At 44.7% G+C, this 23996-nt stretch overlaps 1 protein-coding gene across 1 annotated transcript in view; it reads right to left on the reverse strand.

The window, feature by feature from the left end:
- Positions 1–23996, reverse strand: part of NHEJ1 (non-homologous end joining factor 1) — a 56035-nt gene that overhangs the window by 20173 nt on the left and 11866 nt on the right. The gene's annotated exons all lie outside the window — the stretch shown is intronic.

Raw genomic sequence — 23996 nt, forward strand, 5'->3', positions numbered from 1 at the left:
TATACACAGAGGTACCAGTCCTTTACGGGGCTCGGCCAAGCATCCTGGTGCCCTGGGAATTCCCAGGCTCGAGGCGTCAGCAGCCAGAATGGCAGGGAAACTCACAAGTAAACACAGGTGTCAGGTTCAGAGAACCATGTGGAAATGTGAAGTTTTTAAATAACGGAAAGAGACTAAACATTATTCTGACCACAAACTAAGTCAGAATCAGCCCCATCACCTTCTTATGGGCTCCTTAGGGAGGTAGCACGATGGAGGAGAAAGAGCATGGGCTTTGGATTTCGCCGACCAGCTTTGAAAGCTGGCTTCATCACTTATGGATGAGCTACGTGACGCTGGGCAACTTATATTCTCTGAATCTCAGTTTCACCCTCTACACCATGGGAAAATACCAACTCATAAAGAGATGGTGAGGAGTAACAACAAAATTTACAGCCAGCGAGCCCGGCATTCAATAGGTCCAAAAATGGTAGCTATTATGATTATTTGGGATGTTAGACGTCCTGAAATGGGGAAGGGGTTCTATTGCTTCCCCGTGCAAATCTGAGCCTGATTAGCAGGCTTCCCCTTTATTCTACGCAGACTTACCCTTTCTAAACTAGATTCCATCGGTTCCTCTCCTAGCCAGAGAATGAGCCAAAAGGAAGTCCCCTGGGGACTCCTCTCCTCCCCACTACCTTGCGTACCCTCCTCCCTTCATCCCTTTGAACTCCTATGACCCAGTTCTGCTCCTGACCCTTCTCACTAGGCCTCCATTGGCTCCCCCAGCCTTAGTTCATAAACATTCTTCTTTCTCTTCAGATGCCTCAAGAGAACCTGCCAGCACTCACTGGGTTCCATTCTTTTCAAGAAATGCCCAACTTCCCTGTTACAGCAGAGTCTAAGCCAGAAGTCAGGGTTCATGCCTTCCCCGGCTAACTTTGTGGAGAAACGGACACTAAAGAATTCTCCATGAGTCTCTGGCGTTCCAAAATGCCCTGCCAATGAGTCTGAGTGCTCCCCAGAGCTCTGTTATTCACTTGGGGGTAGGTAGTGGGGAGCAGGAGGGGGAGGGCTGGGGGAGGGCAGGAAGAGAAGAGAGCCTTGATTCAGGGGCCAGACTGAGTCCGCCACAGGCCAGGCTCCGCTGAGGTTTCTCGGGTGAAACACGCCTCTGTGATGGCTGTGCCTGTGAAGCGGATGGAAATGCCCATAAAGCCCTATCAAACCCTGTGCAGAGAAGGACAGGGATATATATAGAACCAGGAACCAAAGGGGCCACAAGGGATTCAGGCGGACAGCTCCGCCCAGCCCTTAAACCCGCCCCAGGGAAGGGGGGAGGCCCAAGGAACAAGCTCAAGGAATGAAGGTTGGAGACAGCCCGGCGGGTTTATGAAGGGAGTGGGGAAGTGAGGGGCGTCGGGGACAATGCTAGAAGAGAGCTAATGACTAGGGGTGGGAGGCAGTCCGGGCTGGGAGGGCTGGGCCTGCTGCAGCACGGACGCTGGAGAGCCAACCTCTGGTTCTGGCCATCCTGAGGTGACTTTTCACATTCTGCTTTGGTGTCTTGACAGTGCTCTGCTTCCTTTTCAGAACCACAGAGCCTCTGTGAACAGCCTTTCCCTGTCCTCCTTGGCTCCCCTGACCAGCACCTCCAGTTTAAATTAGTCTAGGAGCCAGTGTTCTCCATCCCCATGCCCTTAACCCCATTCCCATCCTCCCAGAGATATTGAGGGGCGGGGGAGAGGCAGGTGAAAATAAGAAATCTATCCATAAGGAATGTGTCCTGAAACAAGAAACATATCCTAAGATGGACACCTGTCAAAAGATAGAAACAGATTTACAGAAAGGAAAATGAGGTTCACAGAATAAGGCAAAAGCCTTATAAGAAACCATGGCACCTGACAGAATCAGGCCCTAAAGGAGACACTACCATGCCAGGGACAGAAAGTGAAGAGGCAGGCTCCTCTTCCACTCTTTGATTGGCTGGGATTCCCCCTGCTCCTCACCAATCCTCTGCCAAAATAGCACGTTGGAGGTACAGACACTGGGTGACAGAAGCTAGCAGACACTGAGCCCCACAAGGAGCCCCTACCTGAGCAACAGCCAGGGTAGCCAGTCCCCCTCTCCCTATCCCCAATTCAAAAGAGAATCCTTCCCTCTCTCCACCTGGAGTCTTTCCCCAAGCCAGCAGAAGTAGGACAATGTTTTGGCGCCACCTGCTGTCCTTTTTTGAAAGCTGAATAGAATAGATCCCTAAAATTGGACGGACCTCAAATTCCTCTTCTTTAATTCTTCATAAGCCCTACAGGAATGGAATCCACGAGAAAAGAAACCATAGCTTCTATCAAAGGGAATATTCCTATGACATGCAATGGACAAATCCAGTGTTCCACCCTTTTCCTGTTTCCTGGGATCAATGTCTTAGGAACTCCAATTAGCCAGAAACCCCTCACCGGGCTTTTAGGTCCAGTCTTAACAGCCATTAATCTGTGAAGTTCCTTCTCCAAAAGTCTTTCTGATTTGAGAACTGTGACTACTTAGCAAGCCCCTTCTCTATTTAATAGTTTCCATAGCTTTTAGAAATATTTCTATATCACAGTTGTGGTTTTCTTGGTTTTAGGTAGAAATTCTAATTTTGCACTGAGATGACATGATCCTTTGTCATCAAACAGTAGAATGAAAGCAGTGTCACTCAATGAGCAATGACTTAGATATTTTACACTGCTCTATCATTCCTGTGGTCCTCACTATGGTCTGGGCAAACATTCTAATAAGCAATAAGCTCACTGAGTAGTCAGTTCATCTCACAAATATAAACATTTGCTCATCCATTTAACAAATATTTCTGTAGCAGCTAATATGAACCGGGCCCGAGCTGGAGGTACAGTGGTAAATAAGACATGAGGATTCTACTCTCACGGAGCCTCTATACTCACGTCACTTGCCTGATTTATTAAGGTAATCTAGCAAAGTCGTACTCCTCTTACAGAATACCTGTGTGAACAGCAAAAAGCAAGACAAAAATATAAACAGGCTTTGTAAAGAGACAGAATGAAGAAATATAAGATGCTATAAAAGAAAAGGACATACAGAGTGGGACAATGAATGTGTATAGAAAAAGAACTCTTAATATTATTTTTTCCTCATATTCCTTCGGGGAAAGTTTGTTGTTGTTGTTTTCCCTAAACCCATTCCTGGACCTAACTCTAGGAATTGCATACCAGCATCCAAGGTCAGCTTCCTCAGACCTCAAGATTTACAAAGTCTTTAGTAGAATTTATGGAGAGATGCCTGGAACAGACAACTTAAATTATATGCAAGTATTTTCCCAAACGTCACCACAGGAAATATGTGGGGCTCCATAAAAAGCATTGTCATCTGGTAGAAGAGCGAGAAGCTTCTGATAGGCCCTACCATGACCCAATAAATCGGGGGGAACAGAGTTAACCATAGACTCTTTGGGCTAGCCTGTCATTAGGAAAAGAATCTAAAGAATTCTAGGAAGGGAGTTTCCAAAGCTTCCTTGGTAATATTCTAGTCAGGTAAAGCATTCTCTCTACTTCAACCACACCCTTAATGCTATAATTCAAGTTCATCCTTTCTTGTAATACCTTGAATGAAATGTAGAAAAGCTATCTATCACCCTGCACGTGCTAAATGTCCATATTTAAAATAATGAGCTACCACTCAATCTGCTCTCTGGATTAAAAACCCCTTTTTTCCTTGGATACTTTTTAAAAATTCTGTTTGCATCCCTTTTATTATGGTCCTGATTTTCCTACAGTCACTCAGGCCCCCTGCATCCTTCAAACACACCAAAATCCTAAGAGGCCAACTAGTGCTAAATACCATGGGAGGGTGGCCTTAGGCTCTCATGCTCTTCTTTTAATTATACAATCTGGAGGGAGGTTCATGTTTTTACATACCCAACCTATGCCGACGACTACAGCACCATTGGGAGCTCTTACTAGTTAAATCTTTCAGGAAAAAAGGGAAAATTTTCCCACCTACGAAGTAGAAGGGTAGACAGAGGAAAGATATTCTATTAGATAAGACACTAGAATAGCTAAAGCATCTGATAAAAGGCGTAGCAGGCAAGGCTGGAATGCAGGGAGCCCAGGAAGGGCATTCCGAAGGGCTTTGTGCCTCGAAGATTCTGCTTCACTTTGCTTAGATCCACCCTCCTCTCAAGAGCTCTCTGGGATTCCTTCACTAATTTCCCCCCAGAGAAGGACTTCCTCATTTGTCCCTGCTCAGCACTTTGTGCATCTCTAGCATAGCACTGTCACCTTGGATTATAGGTATGTGTACATCTAACTGTCTCCCCTTCTCCATACGCTTCTCGGGACAGGAATCATGTCAGTTATCACTGTACCTCTAGCACGTGCTACGTACTTAACAATGCTAGTTTCCTGCCTCGCCATCGTACCTCATACAAGAACCTAAACCCAGTGTGGTAGCCAATAAATCCTGGCTAAGGATGATGACATTAACAGCAGCCATCCAGCAAAACTCCACTCAGCTGTCAGACCAGTTTAGGATATTGGCACATAAACTCCTTTTTCTCTTGGCCCAGACATTGACTCTTAAGGTTTGCCTCCTCCTCAAGAGACTCCAGGAAATAGGGTTAGTTTTAAGTCCTAGAAACTCTAATCATTCCTGTTTTCTCCAAGCTAAGGGCCTAAAGGAAGACTGCAGATACTTCATGAATATTGATGAGCCTCTGCGGTCACATGAATATTAACAACACCCTGTGGCTTTCGGGAACAGCAGCCCAGCTAGAAGGTCTAATATTAACCTTGGCTAGGCCCTAAAGGTGGGAAGAGCATATGCCCATACGTCTCCATGGGGAGTAAAGAGTGCATGGCAGAGTCTAGTTTGGGGGTTGGCCCCTATGCAAACACTGGGCACAAGGGCAGTTAAGAAAGGACTCAACATTGTACCCCACGCCCCTGGAACTGAGGGCTCTGTGAGCTGCTACCCAGGCAGAAATCCCCAATTTTCAAGCTTTGCAGAAGGAAATATGCAGAAACTAAGGACTGCTCAATTCAGAGAAGAGTGTTCAGTCGCCACAGTAGAGGGGTAGGGAAGCTTCAAAGCCAGGTCTCATGGGATAAAAACCTGAATCAAATAACAAGGCTCAATTAGGCAACAAAACAGACCATTAGCAGGTCACACATTAACAGTAAGGAAAGATCTACGGACTGTGGCGTTTCCAGCCTCACACCTTCTGGGAAACCAGCGGCCACAGAGACCAATGAGTCAGGTTTACGAGGAGAGATGCTGTAGGGTTGAAGCAGCAAGAGGCAGGAGGGACCAGGTGCTTCTGGCACCGCCAGATTCTGAACCCAGGAGGCATCAGGAAGAAGGATGACTGTTATTGAAAAATAAACAAATAAAGGAGAAGTTGTGTGAATCAGAGTCAGCCAAAGAAACCTATGCACCCCTGGCCCCGGGTCTAAGTTCAAAACCTATTCTATGGCACGTGACACCACTACTAGAAGGAAAGGCAGATTAAGTCGCCTCAAGCCATGACTAGAATTCATGCTCATGGTAAGATTCCTACTGTACTCACGCACCAGGACAGACTGCTGAAAACTAGAGGAGCATCTCGAGTCCTCTCGCCTGATCCCCCCCAGAGGCCTTGACCCCTTAGCTCTGTCTGCAAAGCTGACCCAGCCCCCTTCACACACGCTCCAGAGGAACAGAGAGGCCTGTGGGCCGAGCCCCAGCTGAGGTGGTGAGAGGCCACACCTAGGAAAAGGGTGGGGGCTGCTCAGGGAGCTCTGTTCTGTCACACAATTACCATATTATGTAGCTCTAATAAAAAGAAATACTTGAAGTTTTACTAGTGCCATATAATAAAGTATTTATAGAATCCGGGAGTTGGGGGGTGGGCAGAGGTGGGGGGGAGGGAAAAAGGAGGCATCAGAATTGTTAGTAAGAGCCCTGGCGACGGCAACTCCCGGTAGCCATCACACAGGTAAACTTCAAAGCCATCAGCCGGGGACATCAGGCTCCCGCTCATGAACCCAGCTCAGCATGGCTTACTGTTAAGCACCTCTCCTCAACAGCCTGCCTCTAACTTCTCCTGGTTTACAAAGCAAGACGAGAAACTGGAAGTAATAGGAAGGAGGAACGAGGCTTATCAGCAGAACTGTGTGGAGCCGAGGCCTGAAAAGACGGACGGGCTAAAGGGGGTGTCCGCTGAAAATGAACGGAACGTGGTTTTTAAAATAGGTTCTCTTCTGAGGCTAAATTTCCAGGTCTCACCATCCAACATACCTGACCGGTTTGAAATTTGCCAAAACCAGGTTTTCCATCATCGCACTGGCCCTTCTGCACACCTCTCCTACTCCATTCCAACCACACTCGCCACTCGCCACCACGAGAGCAGTGCACTCCACACCTCCTGCAACCACATGGCACGCACCCGCAGCTTCTCCTACACCTCCCCCTGCCCCCCCCCATGGTCCTTACAGCCACAGTGGCGCACACACACACACAACACGCTCACCACAATACACTCCTCCCCAAGGGTACTGTCCGCCTGGATTTCCTGGGCATCTTCCCAACTTAAGACACATCCTAGATAAAAACATTTTCTGAGCCTACAACCCTCTTTAACATTTCAAAATTTTCTATTACCCAGAAAGTCTCCCCAAAGAGAGAGAACAGTGAGGGCTGTGGCATTATTACAGAGGAGACTATAAACAGAACAAATATAGAGCTGCTTTATTACAAGGCAGTGTGGGGTTGGTGGCTGGCTGATTACAGGGACACTCCCCAGAGCTCTCTGCAATCCCAGACCTCAATAAAGGCCAGAGGAGAGCTGCTTTCAACTGAAGGGCAATTGGATCCAGGGGCCCCCTAGAATGTCTTCAGATTCCAGTCCAGGATATGATACCTGCCTTGGTTGAAGATAAGAAGGAAAGCAAACACAATCTAAGAACAACCATGGTTGGCCAAGAGCCACCAGGCCATCTTCTCAAAGGCAAACACAATTAATGTGGTTTGAGTCTCTTGGAATCAACAGATATCAAACTTCAGATTTAAAAAAACAACTGTAGAAATCAAGAGTAAATTGACAGATTTAAAACCCATACACATCAGGGATAGTTGCGAGTGAGGAGAAAACACGGATTAGAAGACAGAGGAGCAGCGTAGCTTGAGTGACTAAAGCAACCATATTACGCAAAACATCATAGAAGGAAAGAGTGGGAAATCCACCAGTCCTCGCCTCTGGGCTCTGGGCACACGGCGTCCCTTCCTGGGTGACTCACAGTGGGATCACCTTCACCCCCTGCTTCATGTGGTAAGGGCCTCTTTATAAGGAGACACACCGCGGGCCTTCTCCTCCTCCATCGCTGCGAGCCAGGAGAATTGCGTCACTGACCTCCACACATACTCCCTCCTCTTTCCAGCCGGCCACCACACAAGGGATCTTGTCTTGTGGTCCCTGCGATCCTTTCATCTGGGCTCCAAACCCACTGTCACCTTGGCCCTGAATCACTCCCCAGGAGACACTGGGAAAACATTGCTGGACAAAGAGCGTCTGGGTCCTGTACGGCTAGAATTTACTGATCCCTGCTGGTGAGAGAACCCGGGCCGTGCTCTTCCCTGCCCAAGGCCAGGGCGCAGGAATAATTTTGAACCTGGCCTGCGGCCAGCTCTGCCTACAGACTAGGTTCCTGCTGACTTGGGTGATACCAGCTCCCAAGAACTGAAGGACAGAAAGGACTGAGAGGCAGCCTTAAAGGTTCTAGCTCATCTACCTTACTTGTTCAAGTGGCTGAGAAAATGCTAGAGTTGGAAAAGGGCCAGCACGTATCATCCCCCCCACACACCCCACCCCACTTCTGTGCTCATCCCACTTGGCTATTCTGTTCTCAGGGCGGCCCCAAGCAAAACATTTTGGCAGCTGAAAATGTCAGTGTCTCTCAGATCCTTCTCCAAGACAGAGGATTCCCCTCCAACTGTGTCTCAGCTCATTCCATGTCTCGTGGTCGTAACATTTTTCCTTGACCTTCTACGTGACGATACTCCAGTTTGGTGCCTGGCCTTTTTTCTATAATTTTAGAGGAGTTACAGGAACGCTTTCCACTCTCTGAGTACCCCCCTTTCTCAAATATATTTCATTAGGACAGAGCCTCTGAGACAGTGTGAGATAATGGGGGGGAAAACTCTGTACTAGAAAGTCAAAGGATGAGGCTCTTGTTTCAACTGCAATTACTGTGGGATTCAGGATCACGTAATTTCTCTGAGCGAATCCATCACATCTCCTCATCCTGAAGCGTCCCTATGGGGTTAAAAAAAAAGTATGTAAATGTGTTCTTTCTTTTTAGTCTTCTTTTAATGAGTAGGTGATCAGTATACTTGTGCTGAATTTTACTCAATGAAGTCTACTCAATTCACCAGGTAGCTATAAGACAATCAAATAACAAAGGTCTCAATTCTCTGCAGGGTACATAATCATCACAAAATTGACTGAGTTCTTACAATGAATCAAACAAGTTAAACAAGGCAGATGATATCCCTACCCTTGGAAAACTTACCGTCTAGTAGGGGGAGCCAGAAAAAACAGTGTTACAGTGCAGTGTTGACAGGGCTTATGATAGAGCAAATAAAGTAGCACATACTTTTAAGAAGGGCAACTAAACTGAACTCAGAGACCTAGGGAAAATTCCCTAGAGGAAGTGACATCTTCGCTGAAATCCAAACAACGGACAGGAGTTATCCAGGTGAGAAGGGGGTTTCCAGATGGTGCTGGGGGTTTCCAGAGGGAACAGCCTGTGCCAAGGATTAGAGGTAAGAGAGAGAATAATGGGCTCCAGGAACTGATAGTAGTTCACTGTGACTGAAGTGTTAGATTTGGGATGGACGGTAGGGAGTGTGGATTGGGGTGGGGAGGGTGAGTGTGGCCTAGCAGAAGGCAGATGAACCTGTAGAGGCCAGATCATAAAGGACCTTAATGGTTTTATGAAGGAGATTGGACTTTATCCTAAGGTCATAAGCCATCGATCAGTTTCAAGAGGGACACGTGACCAGAATTACTTTAATCAGGAGCTTACATCTGGTTTCTTTTCCTGATTGCAGATCCCTGAGGTTAGTGGGGTGTTAAAAAGAAAAACAAGAGGCAGAGGTGAGCTGGACCTACTTCTTTTCCTTCTGTTCTTTAGCAAGCGTGGAACCCAGCAGGTTCAATTGCTTCCTCATGGAACTCTGCAGTCCTTTAAATTCTTGGCTTACTTTCCAAACAGTCTTCCTTCTCAGTCCCCTTATTCCTCTCTCTCTCTAGCAAAGGAAAACCTTTGATCACGTGGCAAGTCCTTTCCAACCAGCTGTCCTATGGCCCGGGGCTTTTAGCCTCCTTTCTTGAGTATTACTGCACCCCCACCCCCAACTAAGGCTGTCAGGTAAACCTGCCAATAATCCACATTTCTAATCCAAGCCCCATTTCTTATCTCTTACTTGAATTCCACCAACTCTGCTAATATTTACTTTCTCCTCAATCCGGTATCTCTCAACCTCTAGAAACAATTTGGCGGCCTCCTAACAGAAGACTAAGATAATGCTGACCAAACACATGATCAATCTATATACGAAAACCCTCCTATCCAGATAATAATGACATACTGGTAAATAAACTATATGGAAAACGTCCCCTCCTTTTCTTTCTTTCATTAGGTGACCTGGAGTTGCAGTTTAAGGCTCGGACCCCATACCCTATGGGAAAATCATCATGGTCATTTACTTTATCTCTTGGCCTTGCCATTTAACCTTAGAATCACAGAACCATAGTGCTGAGAAAGAAACCCCTAGCCATCTAATCCAACCTTCCACCTCCCTGTCAGTTCTTTGGCATGACTTGGCTATTGAGGACAGATGATTTCTTACTGCCTGAAATTTACTTAAGAATTCCTTTTTCTCTTCACCCCCACTGAAAATATTTAGGGTAGGACCTCTACATCCAACAGGGAATAGTTCAAACTCACTGGGTCTTAAAGTTCTAGAACAATGCTATTCAAAGAGGGATCAGCAAATTGGTGCTGGTCCATGAATTTTTTGTTACTAGCCCATGATGTGTTAAGTATAGAAATTGAGTGTAAGTATTTTAAAACTTTTATAGCAATCTGACATTGCCATGAAATCCAAACACACGTTCAGAGGACTCATTTCAGTGAATGAGGCATGAAACGGTTTGAGTATTGTTGAACGTGTCCATGTGGTATGTGCTGCATATTAGCTATGCACAGTAAGACCATGTGTCAGATTACTTTGAAAAACAATGTTCTAGAAGATTCCATGGGAAGAGAAGAGGCTAGGTCTGGGGGTAGGAGGGCTAGCTCTCCTCTCTTTCCCCACTCTAATACAATAGAGAGTGAATCTGCTGCGTAGGATGCGGAACAGGAAGCTGCTCCCACTGAGCCACTGGCTGTGAGGGGTGAAGAGGAGGGCAGGAGTTGGTGGCCAGGTTATCAGGCAACAACAAACTCAGCATCCAAGCACGCGACTTCCAGCAATGCAAGGAGTTTCCTTTGTTTTGGGAAAACAAGAGCTGCAAGAAGCCTCTCCTTGACACGTTCTTGCCTGGCTTCAGGAGGAGCCCAACCACCCTGACACACAAACAGGACAGTCCTGGCCAATGATTGACAAGCCAGTACCCTGACCACAACTCTGTTTGCTTTTCCTTTTCCACCACTTCCTCAGTTGGAGGGCCACTGTGGGGCCATAGGTAGCTGCCAGCCTAGGTCACCATTCAAGAAATTCACCCCCAATGACCTACTCCATACAATTCTTTGATGCCCTTTCTACAGCCCCCTTTCTCTCCCATATGGTACTTTGGGTCCAATATCAAGGGCTTCTGGCCCCTCCTGTAAAGCTGTCAGTAGAGCTAAGCCTCAGAGCATTGCTCTGACAGAGGCCATAGTATGTTCTAAAAAACAATGCTACTGAACTCTGAAAGCAAGATGATCAGCATCCAGCCAGGGGCCGATGACGAACCATCCTTGAAGTTTCCGATCAAGTCTTTTTATGTTATCTGAACAGTCAGTTGTTTATGTTAGATCCTCAGCTTCAAGACCCCAGTTATCACCGACTAACATATATAAAACAACACCTCTTCGTGATGCAGGAGGTTGTCAAAACCAAACTGCTAAGCAGCTAGCTCGGGAGCTTAGGACCAAAGACCAAAACATCCAACAACACCTGGGAGCCTAGCTCTTGGGATATAAACAGAGTAAGAGTGCCAACCTGTAGACTCACATAAAGTGCCTTCTAAGGCCAAGGACTTCAGGACATTTTCTCCCAAAGCTCTGAGAAGTAGGGCTGGTAAGTCCCACTTAGGACTTTACTATGATTAAATCAAGAGTCCTGGGGACCAGCAAACCTTCCTCCCTTTCAGAGCAATCAAGGGAGCTTACTCTTTACTCTGATGGCCCAAGAGCCCAAATTTCTATGAAGACTCATTTGTCCAGTAAGGGGAGGGGTCGGGGGGGGACTCCCCCCCACTCCAGGCCTCCTTCATGCCAAAGAAGGAGGAAACAGAATAAGCAAAATAAAATTCATAAAGCAAAGCAGTAATTATGGTGTGGTCAACAAGAGGCTGTCCTCAGGCCCATCATTATGTGGCTAAATTTAACGCCCTGCGCGGCCAGGGGAGCCGTGCGCCCGGGGCACCGTGTGTCCACACAGACGCCAGCCCCGCCACCTTCGCCCGCTCGACAGCCGCCAGGGCTGCCAGAAAGCAGGTCACAATTTTTTTTATAGTCTGTTTACCAAGATGCTGTTTTTACTGCCGAGGTTTCTCTCATTTTATCTCTTTTTCCCTTTTCCCCAAACAGACTGGCCTGTATTTTCTGTCCTGGTTTTTTTTTTTTCCTTCTTCTTTCTTTCTCCCTCTCTCAGTACTATTTTCAGAACTCTAATTTTATATGGTATGTCCTTTTTCTCTCTCTCTCTCTCTTTTTTTCTTTTTTTTTTTTTTTTGGTAAATATTTGCCATGACTAAGCCAGGCACATCCAGTTTAAAAGGCTCCATCCCACAAAACATCAGGTCTTTAATGATATGCATCTCATTAGCTTGCCCCATGAAAGGGGGTATAGAAAAAAAAAGCAACTTACAGACTCTCTCACTTTTTATATCTAGAGAGACCTATATTTATATATGAGGACAAGCTGAAAACTGACATTCTGAGCCCCGATACAAGGTTAGTACAATGGACATTTGATTCAGGCTTAAAGGCCCCAAAAGCAGTTTCAGGAGAGAGGGGCTATTGATCTGTATATCATTGCTCGTTGATCCAGGCGATTCTGACCAGGTCAGTACAACTAGAACCAACTCTCGGAGTCTGAGACACTGGGGCTCTCTAGGTCACCGGAACAAAACTCTGGGAAGTCCTCTGACACTACATTTCCTAAAATGGGTATGAGAAAACAAAAAGCGGCAAAGCGGCACCAATATTTCCCTCTCTCCTGCACTGTGGATGAAGTCAAAGAAAGGGAAGCTATGAGTTAAGAGAGTACTGAGAGAGACCCCTCCCAAGTTAGAACATCTACACCTCCCACTCACCATCCAAAAGGCCTCTGCAGCTGGGCAGAACCCCCAAATTGGTGGGAGGATTTCTTACTGTACATTTTAGGTTAAATGAAAGGGGTTGTATGATCGAGTCCACTTACTGCACTGAACAACAGGCATAGAATCTAATAAATACTCTCCGAGTACTTACCTGTGATGCTTTTAAACCCAGCTCGATACTCTAAGATGGAGTTAGAGGAGTCCCCAGTACCAGTGTTTCCAAAACAGAAATGTTGGGGGAGGGTAATCAATAGATACGTGGGTTAAAGACCCTGAGTGGGTGCTCCCACCGCATCTCACGGGGAATCTATACTTTGTAGGGGTCACCAAAGGTCCCGGGTCTCTCACTTGGTGTTCATTAGTTAACTTAGGGATGATCAGACTCTAGCAGATTGATGCTAATTAAAATTATACGAGACTAATTTAGAAATTAAAATGCCAGTTTATTAGTTTATAGTGTGGGGACTATAGCATCCTGGTGACTGATAGATCTTCAGCTGATTTTTCTTGGGAAGCTGAATAAACACTAAGAGTGCTACCTGTTAAACACATGAAAAAGGCGAAAAAACAGCAAATGACTTTATGGGATAGTTCACATACCCTATGGAAAATATTAGACACTCATCCTCATTCTACTATATCATTGCTTTGGCACCGTGCTAGATAAATTAATAAAGTGTTACTCCTTGGATTATCTTTTTTGAATTCTATACAACTCTGCTCCTGTTAGTACATCTCCTCAGACCTCATGAATTAACTACATAAACAGTTTTTCTCAAATTGCCTATAAGAGCCTAAAGGTGTACAAGACCAAGTGCTAGAAGAAAGGGACGGGAAGTAAGAAAGAAGGCAGTACTTGGGGCAGAGTTCTCCAGCCACGCACCATTTTCCTGTGTCATAACTAAGTTAGGTGTCTATATTGCTCACAAGTGGGCCTCGAGCTAGCCTACTACCCACAAAGTTCCAAGCGTAGCTGTGCGACAAGGGGCAGGGCAATGGGACATGACGGAAGAATACTGGACTGGAAGTTCAGAGCCCCACGTCCTGGTGCTAAATTCTGAATCCTGGTGCCGAAATCTACCACTGTTCGCCCACATCAGAGTTCTTTTATCCTTGTGGGTCCTAATTTCCTCACAGGTAAAACAAAGAGGCTTGATATATTCTTAGATTGATCAACTCCCTTCCAGCTCATAAAATTCAGTGGCTCTAATCTTCTGTCTAAGATTTCTGAGATGCCATGATTTCCCTTCTTAAGGTATTAACCTAGGCCCTTGAGGAGATGGGTAACCTAGTCTCATAAGCAATATTTGATTTACAAGCAGTTGGGTGAGTTACTTCTGTAGATAGCTAGTCACATCCATTTTAAATGGATTCTTCTTTATCTCAGTGTCAGAGGTTAACCCAAATTTGGGGGAAGAGGATACTGTGCTTGAGACTTGTGTCTCTTTAGGTACCCACTAAATCCGGTGCTTTCATTCTGCTCTTCCCCCAGCTGCTGGGGGCTGCAGAAAACTAAATGTTAAGATGATCTCCAAGTATTCCTTCTTTAAACCAAGAAGTAGTGTCATCCTGTTCCTCCTTATTCCCAGCTTCACTCACGTCAAATTGGAAGTGTTCTTTGGAGTAAAAGATTCTAAGAAGATAATGTACAGGATCAGGACTGCTCGGGCTTCAAGCGTAACAGTAACAGATGCCAAAGAGCTTTTGGAGGATTCCCTCAAACCACCGCACCTCGGGAGCCTCTCAAATTATGTAACTGAATAAAATACCTAGTGTGTCTTCCCTTCAACAGTCATTCACCATATAAAATCCCTCTGAATGCTTAGCTCAAGATTCATCTCTTCTAGAAATACCTTAGCCAGACTAGCCTGGTATGAACCCCACATCCCATCCAAATGAATCTATTTCTTCTCCCTCTCAAGTGATATGTATTTTATGTATTTAGAATATTATTTGTGTTTGTGTGTGTGTGTATGTATATATATATATATGTGTGTGTATGTATGTATGTATATATACATACATATATGTGTGTATGTATATATATATATATATATATATATATATATTTATATGAAAATAAATAAATTCCATAAATAAATTCCAGTGGTCTCATCTCTCTCAAAAGTCCATCTTTCAAGGGCAGAAACCATGTTTTAACTTTTCAGTATGACTCCATGATATTTAATATTTTCACTGGTGCTTAATACATACTGTCCACATAGAGTTCAAACTTCCAAAGAGAAAAACAAATAAACCTAAGGTCTCCCACACAGAACGAAAAAAATGCTTCCTGAGACTTTGTGACAATGTCTTCCTTGACAGTTCCCTGTGGGAGATAATAAGGATACCCACGAATCCTAAACACTGGACAGCTAAGCCACTAACTAACCTAGAGAGTAGAACTCTCATCACTTTTCAATGTGGCTCACTCTCCAGAAGAAGTATCACCCAGAAGGGAAGGCCAAAGAGAACACTTTAGGTATAAAGCTAAGGTTATGAAGCCAATAGATCGGGTAAAGCTTAAAGGTAAATCGTCTGATACTTTGGTCTTCTCGTTTCATTTCTATAACCAGAGACATTTACCAATGTGAGAGACTTTTAAGCTACCTTTGTCATTTGTACCTCCTATCTACAAGGCACTACAGTTCAGAAGAGGAAGCAAAATGAGCAATACAATTCTGCACTGAAGAAGTTTATAATCTAACAGGAAAGATAAGTATAGACATTCTTATAATAAGGCCTAAGTGATGAGTGGCATAGGGAAGATACAAGGTGCTGCAGAAGTTCAGAAGAGGGAAAGAATACAGCTTATACGTTTAATTCTGTCCCTTTCACTATTTCTGTCACAACAGAAAAATCATGTAACCTTCTGATCCTCTTTTTAAGTAAGGCAGATTGAATGCCCTTGGAAAGGACTTTAAAATTCTTGGACAAAAAGGCTATACCTCCTGGGGAAAGAGGGTGGAAATAGGCAGAAATCAAGTCACCTATGTTCAAAATACCGCCCACGCCCTCATGCCGCCCACAAACCCGAGAGGAGGAGCTAATCCTTCTTTGCTCAACTCCATAGGGCTCTGCTTTCACATTATCACTTTCCTTTTCCAGTGGCTTATCCTTTGTTTTCAAACACGTATGTTCCTTCCCATCTGAAGAGAGGGTTTTGCTTAAGCCCCTTCTAGCTCTCCAGCTAGCTCTCATTTCCTTTTCATTGGGAAACTTCTCTGATGAGGGTTCTACACACATTGTCACCACTGCCTTATCAATTGATCCTTCTTTAGCTGCCTGCAATCCCCTGATATTGCCCAAGACCATGAATTATCTAATTTCCTCAGGCAGTCACCCTTTCTCCTTGGTCTCTGTCCCATATGTGGCACTGTGGATCACCATCCCTAGTGATGGGAAGAGCATGGGATTTGAGCAAAGACAAATACGAGTAAATCAGCTGAGTGACTTGAAGCAATTGACTTAGCCCTTGAGCCTCTACTTCTTTATCTTTAAATTGAGGATAATGTCACCAACCTCATAGGTTTGTTATAAGGATTAAAAGTTATAATTTAGATGAAGCACCTAGCACTGTGTCTCGCACATGCACAGTATGTACTTGATAACAGTTAGTTCCCCTTTCTTGGCTAACTTATTTCTCTATCCAGATTCTCTTCCTACCTCATTCACATTTCTTTTACTGGCTCCTACTACTCCTTCCAATTATGATTGTTCCCCAAATCTCATGGTTGGACTTCTGTTCTTTTCTCCATGTTCTTCCCAGGAAAAAAATGCACCCATGTTCCGGCCTTCAAATACTGCTGTTTTGCAGATAATTCCCCAATCTATTTTTACAGGTCCATTTTTCTTCTTTTTTTTTCTTCTTAATTTTATTGCGGAACAGTGTGTTTCTCCAGGGGCCATCAGCCCCAAGTCGTTGTCCTTCAATCTAGTTGTAGAGGGCGCTGCTCAGCTCCAAGTCCAGTCGCCTTTTCAATCTTTAGTTGCAGGGGGCACAGCCCATCATCCCATGCGGGAATTGAACCGGCAACCTTGTTGTTGAGAGACCGCGCTCTAACCAACTGAGCCATCTGGCCACCCCTACAGGTCCATTTTTTTTTTTAATTAAATTTATTGGGGTGACAATTGTTAGTAAATTTACATAGATTTCAGGTGTACAATTCTGTATTACATCGTCTATAAATCCCATTGTGTGTTCACCACCCAGAGTCAGTTCTCCTTCCATCACCATATATTTGATCCCCTTTACCCTCATCACCCACCCCCCTACAGGTCCATTTTTCAACGTAAGCTTCAACCCTATTTTTAAAACTCTTTCCTGAGCATTCCCACTTGTATGTCCTATAATCCATTCAAATCCAGTATGTATTGAAAAAGATCTTCACCTTATGTTTTCAAATTAACTCTAATTATATATAAGCCATCATTTCTTTTTAAATAAGGTAAGGCATTGTTAAATGGTCATACTGTAATCAATGGAGTTTTGTGAAATCCTTCCTCTACCAAGGGAAAAAAGAGGGAGATTCAACTGTGTGAATCATAGCAAAATGCTCCAAAAGTCTGTAAGGCTTATAGGTTAGGCCTAAAAGGGCTAGATATTTGCCAGAAATAAGGCATCAATCATCACTGCCTCAAACTCAATTCTGAACTAAGTAGATTTCTCAGACTGGAAATTAAAACCACATGAGAGACTAACAGTAGATTTGGTGGGGCTAAGCAGAAAAAAAAAAACCAACCAGTTTTCATTTTAGAAGAGTGGGTAGCTTCCTTTGAATGGAGATACACAACTCCCCGGAGAAGTAGCTATTGAATTGTGGTAGCCTATCTGGGTCTACATACAGGGGGGCATACGATTTCGTTTTCCACAGGCCCCTACAAATTTCTACTGCCTTTTATGCAGCCTGATACACTTATTTATGTTATATGCCTAACCTCTGTAGAAATTTGAAGGGTTTTTTTGTTTGATTTTATTTTTTAAGATAAGAGAATCTGGAATATGATAAAGTCCTTCACTATTGGGATTCCTATAATCAGAAACCTATCTTTTGGAAATAAGTCATTTTATTCCATTTGTATTTTCTATATTGACTTCCTTTTAGTTTTCCCTTCGATTGTTAATAAATTGTCTTTTGAAAGTATAAGCCCTTATAAAGCTTTGTAAAAGTAAAAGAGAGAAAGAGGCCTTTTGATACATCCTTGGGCCCAAAAGAAAAGTGTGACCCCTGGCAGCAGGGCTCAATGGTGACTATAGGAATACACAGTGAGAAAACCCCAAAGAGAAGGCAAAATTCAGAAGAAATATAGTTGAGAAACATGTGCAGCCATCCCTTCCTCCCTGGAGATTTTCATTCCAGAGCTCAAATACTGGTGGATTTGTGTTTTAAATAAGGAAAACCATTCCTTTATATGCCCAAGATTAGATTTAATTGAGCCCCACCCATGATTTGCCCAGTCTGTCCATAGCACCACTATTCTTCAGATCACACAGGCGTACCACTGACAGCCTAATCTTACGAAAAGATCACTTTCAGATGTCAATTCTCCAGTCAACATTTCAACGGTTTCCCACTATCTACAACAGTAATTAATAATTAGAAGAAGAAAGCGCCCCATAGCTTCCGTAGATGTGCCTCTGTTGGAGAATTACTGCATGCAATCATAGATGTTAATAATTGGATTGAAATAGGCAAATAAATGAATGACAGGCAGAAAGAAGCTGAAAAACATTTACCTCCATAATAAAGCACCAATCTTCCAGGCCAGCATTTAAGTCCCCCCGCCCCCCGCACCACCACCACAACCTGGCCTCAAGTTATTATCTTGCTAACCTTATTTTCTACCAATCCTCACCCACTCTTATTCTTATTTTATATCCTTCGCCCATGTGCTTTCCACCTCAATTGCCTTCCAAATATTTCCCTGACAAAACTGAAAAGAAAAACCATTCCACTCCAGTTCAAGCCCTGTCTTTTACAGGAAGTTTTTCCAGTCACCCCACTACTGTGGCTCCTATTATCATCACTCATTAAGCACAGTGAGCTCTTTGATGACGATATTATTGTACCTTATATGCTCACCCGGCAGAGTGCACATGCACTATCCTAAGTACCAAAAGAATGAATTAGCAGAGAACTGACATGCACGGTGGTAGGGAAGACGTTCTCATGCAGCTAGGCTTATCTTTCTGTGTGATGCCCATGAAGGATACTGACAAAACATACACTGAATCTTTTGTCTTCCTCTACGCATTGAACAGGTGGATGGCAGAGGAACAGCCCTTCGAATTGTGGAAGTAGAGCCCAGAGAGAGGAAAGACGAGGAAAGAAGAAACTTAATAACTTACTTTTGGCTCTATGCCTAATGTTCTTTCCAGGATTTTGTTAAGTTCTTATTCCTTTGGTTTTTCAAATACTTAATTTCTTAACTGGGTCTATAAAAGAGGTTCTAGGGTTTCTCCATACATAAAAGATTCAAGGTTTATACTTCATCCCAATGTTGGGACTATCTCCCAGTAAACTAAGTGTCAAAGAAAGAAAGCAGGTAATAGAATGGCAAGGTAACAGGGGTCCTCTCCTTTGGCTACTCATCTATTTACCGGAGGGTGCTGAGTCTCAGGCTACCAACAAGTCATAAGTTGATGGCCTCCTCATACGATAGGGAAAACAAAAAGGAATGGGAAGATATGATTCCTTCATCCATTCTACAAATATTTATGGAGAGCCTACAATATGTAGAGGCATTGCTCTAGGCACTTTGGCTAAATTAGTGCACAAAACATACATCCTTCCCCTTGGTGAATATACACATTCCAACAGAGGGGAGACAGACCATAAACAATAAGACTAATAAAATAAGTAACTCTAATGGTGATACATTGGAAAATAAGTGCTATGGAAAAAATAAAGCATGGTAAAGTGCTTAAAAAATAGAGCATGGTAAAGTGAAATGGGCGTGCCAGGTACAGAGGGGCAAGGAAGTGGCTTACAATTTTAAATAGGATAGTCAGGTTAGCTCCATTGTGAAAGAGACATTTGAGAAAAAGACTTTATTGCAGTCCACATAGATACGTCCACAAGTTTTTTTTGACATACCTACCCCTAAGAGGTAGAGCTTCATTAAGCTCCCGTTGAGTATGACCAGGACTTAGTGGCTCACTTCTAATGAAGAGAACACAGTACAGATGATATGAGAGTGATGGGATGTCACTTCTCAGATTAGGTTATAAAAAGACTGCATCTTCCATTTTGGTCTTGGCCTTGGTCTTTCAGGGATTATTGGCTCTGGAGGAAGCCAGGACAATGTCAGGTGCACAGCCCTATGAAGAGTCCGTGTGGCAAGGAAATGGCACCTCCTGCCAACAGCCACATGAGACAGAGTGAAAGCAAATTTTCCAGCCCCTTCTGATGACTGCATTCCCAGCCAACATCTTGACTGCAATTTTAAGACAGACCCTGAGCCAGAATCACCCAGCTAAGCTGCTTCCAGATTCCTGACCCTCAAAAACTGTGTGAGATAATAAATGCCTATTGTTTTCAGCCACTAGTTTTAGAGTAATTTGTTATACAGCAATAGGTAACTAATACAGACCTAAAGGAAGTGAGGGATTCGGCCACACAAATATCTGAAAAGCATTCCAGGCAGAGGGAACAGGCAGCGTAAAGGCCTAAAGGCAGGTGATGTTTAGAGTGCTAGAAAAACAGCTAGAGGCCAATGTGGCTACAGAAATTGAGTGAGGGAGAGAATAGGAGATGAGATCGCACAGGTAATAAGGCCCAGATCATGCAGGGATTCGTAGGCCATTGGAAGGTCTTTGGATTTTACCCTGTAAGTGAAGCTAGGGAAGGGCTTTCAGCAGGAGAGCAGCAATATGTAGACAATAGCATGACATGACTTGTGTTTTAATAAGATCACTTTGTTGGTAATGGTCCAGAAGGGGTTAGGGGTAGCAGCAGGGATACCAGTAAGGAAGCTATTGTAAAAATGCAGGAAAGAGACAACAGTGGCTCAGACCAGTGTGGCAGAGGAGGTACAGGGGACTGTACCTGAGCTTGGAAGAAGGAGGGCAGGCTAAGAAAAGGAAAAACTGTCATGGAAAACTCCCAAAAGAGATGATGCCTGAGCCGAGTGGGGAAAGTGGAGTAGGAGTCCGTTGTGAGGACAGAGAGAATCCAGCAAATGGGTCAGAGACGGATGGGTGGGAAGCTGCCAATAATGTTTCAGTTTGATGAGATTGTGGGGCACTATGGGTGAGCGGCAAAGGGTCAGGCTGAAGGGTCAGGACAGTAGGAACACATCATGAATGATCTTGTGTGACATGCAAAGCGTTCTGAACTTTGTCCTACAGGCAACTGAGAACCACTAAAGGACTTTAAGCACTATGTCACTCTCCAGTGACATAATCAGGTTTCTGTTTCAATGAGATCACTCGGACATAACTGCAAGTTCAACCAGAGTGGGATAAGTATTGACTAGGAGACACGTTAGGAGGCTGATGCATGGTCAAACCAAAAATGGAGCGGAGTGTGGGGAAGCTGAGGCACGAGAAGCTGGAATAGAGAAAAACAGCCGATTCAAAAGACAGCTGACAAGTTAGGCTTTGGAAATAAGGACAAAGAGAAAAGTGGGTAAGTTTCTAGCTTAGAAAATGGAATGGATAATGGTACAATTCCCCAAGCTACGGTATATGAGAGGAGAAATAGGTTTAGGAGAGTAGATTATTAAGTTTGAACATGCTGCATGTGGGACATCCAGGGGGAAAGGCCAACTATGCAGAAAGGAACATGGGCCTGAAGCACAGTGGAGATATAAACTTGGGACTCGGTGGTGTACTGATGACAGCTGAAGCTGGGGTCTGGGTGAGAGAACTCGGAAGGAGAGTGAAGACAGGATCAAATACACAATCCTAGGTACAGCCAGCCAAGGAGACCCAGTAGAAGCTGTCTGTGAATGAACCCAACAGGACAGCAGTTTTCAGATTAAAGGACTCCTCATGTTCCCCAGGTGTCTTTGCTATAACCTCTAGCTTCCTAAGAGCAGCAATGACTATCTTCATAGCTTGACGCATCTGCTTTAGAATTGGTGCAACCAGACGGGATGAAGTTAGTAAGTAAAACTAGACAGGACACAAAGGCCATGGCTACGTTTAGGGTGCTGAGTCAAATCAATGTTAACTGGAGTTATGTAACAAAAACTGTATCACAGAAATTGGTTACAGTATTATACTGAACAGATAAGCCTTCCAAGGCAGTCAGAATGCAGCAGGAGAAGTGACTGCTATGCTGAATACTCTCCTCTGAAGACAGAGAAGACGTCTCTATCTCTGTTAAGGCCCCCCGCCCTAAGAAAGCCAACCTCACGCAACTGCCCAGGTTTTAGTGTAAAGGGCTGATTCCTCGCCAGGGGTTGCCAGCTGCAGAGGGCGGGGCTCTATTTTGGGCTGCCTCTGTCCCTGAGCCTGGCCGAGTCTGGTTTGAGCAGCATGCAGCCCCAGTGACTCACACACCCATGCAAACCGCCTGTGGCTCAGTGGCCTGGCCTCGGAATGCCAGCCTTAGGCCAGCTCCCTCCTCACCCCATTACACTGGGATAAATAAATAAAGAGCCCCGCCAGCAGCCGCACAGCCTGATGGCAACCAGATGGAGAGAGAGAGGCATGGATGGGGCCAGGGGAAGGAACTCCCTCCAGTGGACTAGACTGAGAGTGGGCCGTGCCAGCCCAATCCTGCTAACATGCCCCTTTACCATCATTCCTACTGCCATGCAGTAATAGTCCCCAATGCCTTGACTCCTCTTGCACTCCTAAAGGTGTCTTTCAGCCTCTAGTCCTAGGAGATGCTCTATGGGGGCCTTTTGCCCTTGATGAGGATCATGTCAGCAGCCACCCCACCCAGCTGACTTGTATCAGCATTGCCAGTATTCCCACTCTGGTTAGGCCACTATCAACTGGCCCCCTTAGAGAAATCAGAGACTCTTGGGTGAAAGGGTAAACAAAGAAGTGAATATGGAGAAGTAACCCCTACTCAATCCTTAAATATTTTTCCTGGCCTTAGTATCCTAGAAAGCTCCCTGCCCTACTGCCCCACTGCCTACCTCGAGGGCCTCTTGCCTAGCAACAGCCCCAGTGAGAAGCAGGAAAAACAAGCCCCAGGCCCTTGACCGCATGGTCCTCTGACATCAGTCCTGGCCCACCCCTCCCCCATCCCCCACTACCCGCACCTTCATCCCGAGTTCTCTGGCCCTGGTTTGTTTATCTTCCTATGTTGCTTATTTTGATGGCACATCCTTTCAGCTCAGTCTTGAGTGACCCCATGACCCTTCTGTGTCCTGTTCGTAGGACCCCAGGCAAGCAGAGTAACTGAAAAGATGCAGCGGCCATAAGAAACTCTGCTGTCCCGTTAGGAAACCTTTCAGTTCTAGCAGCTGTGCAGGACATTCAGTGATCCCAGAGGTCACAAGCATTCCACATTACCCTAGCCCTTAACTCTCCTCTAACTGGTGTGTACAACCAAAGTATCAAAACAACATGGGGATAATCCTAGACAAGAAGTGTAGGAGGTCCTAAACATATAGCTACAGCCACATGACCTTAGGAAGTCACTTAACCTGAGGCCCAGTTCCTTAATCTATGAAATGGAAAGCTACAACTACCTAGCTCTCAGATCCTTTCCAGATGTAATAAAATTCTACAAGTCTATATGGTTTGGATGTGATCCACCCAGAACGTAGAGGTTCAGTATTCTTGAAGTAGTTGGTTCCAAAACACAAATATCTTTCCTGGACTAGCACCTGGAGTCTATGTACATTCACTTCCCCCTGCCCTAATAACAGGGAAGAGATGAGCCTCTAATTTTACCAATGAGAAAATAGAGGCTCTGAGAGAAGTCATTCTGTATAGCTGAAGCATACAGTACATAAATAAAAATGGCAAGAAACCAAGGATAGGTACGTAGGCACTAGATCAGGAAAGGACCCATCTGCTAGGCTAAGAAAAAGCCTTCCATGTAACCAAGGGGCTGAGGCCGGGAACCACTGTGTCATACCCAGCCTGTGCTAACCGCTTTAAGAGCCAAACTTACAGACAACGGAAGCTAACTCAGAAAAACGGCGTAGGAAACCGCTCTCTGTTACAAGTCTAGGTTGCATGGTCTTTCTCCATGAAGACTTGAAACCTATTCTGCTTCAGGACTTGACAATACATGCTTTCCTTCTTCTCCAGAGTTTCAATTGCTTCAGCAGATGCACTGAGCACTTGACTCACAGTTTTTGTCCTTAGTGTTCAGACCCCAAGCATTCTGGAGTCATTGCTCCGTCAATGCACAGAGGCAGAACAGAAAGTTCCAACTCAAGAACACCTGCTTCATGCCTAGCCCTGTGAAAAGTACTAATTCCAAGTTCAAGAGAAATATAAGTTATAGCCCCTATCCACAAGGAG

This window comes from Rhinolophus hipposideros (genome assembly GCF_964194185.1).
Source record: "Rhinolophus hipposideros genome assembly, chromosome: 6".
Classification (NCBI taxonomy): domain Eukaryota; kingdom Metazoa; phylum Chordata; class Mammalia; order Chiroptera; family Rhinolophidae; genus Rhinolophus; species Rhinolophus hipposideros.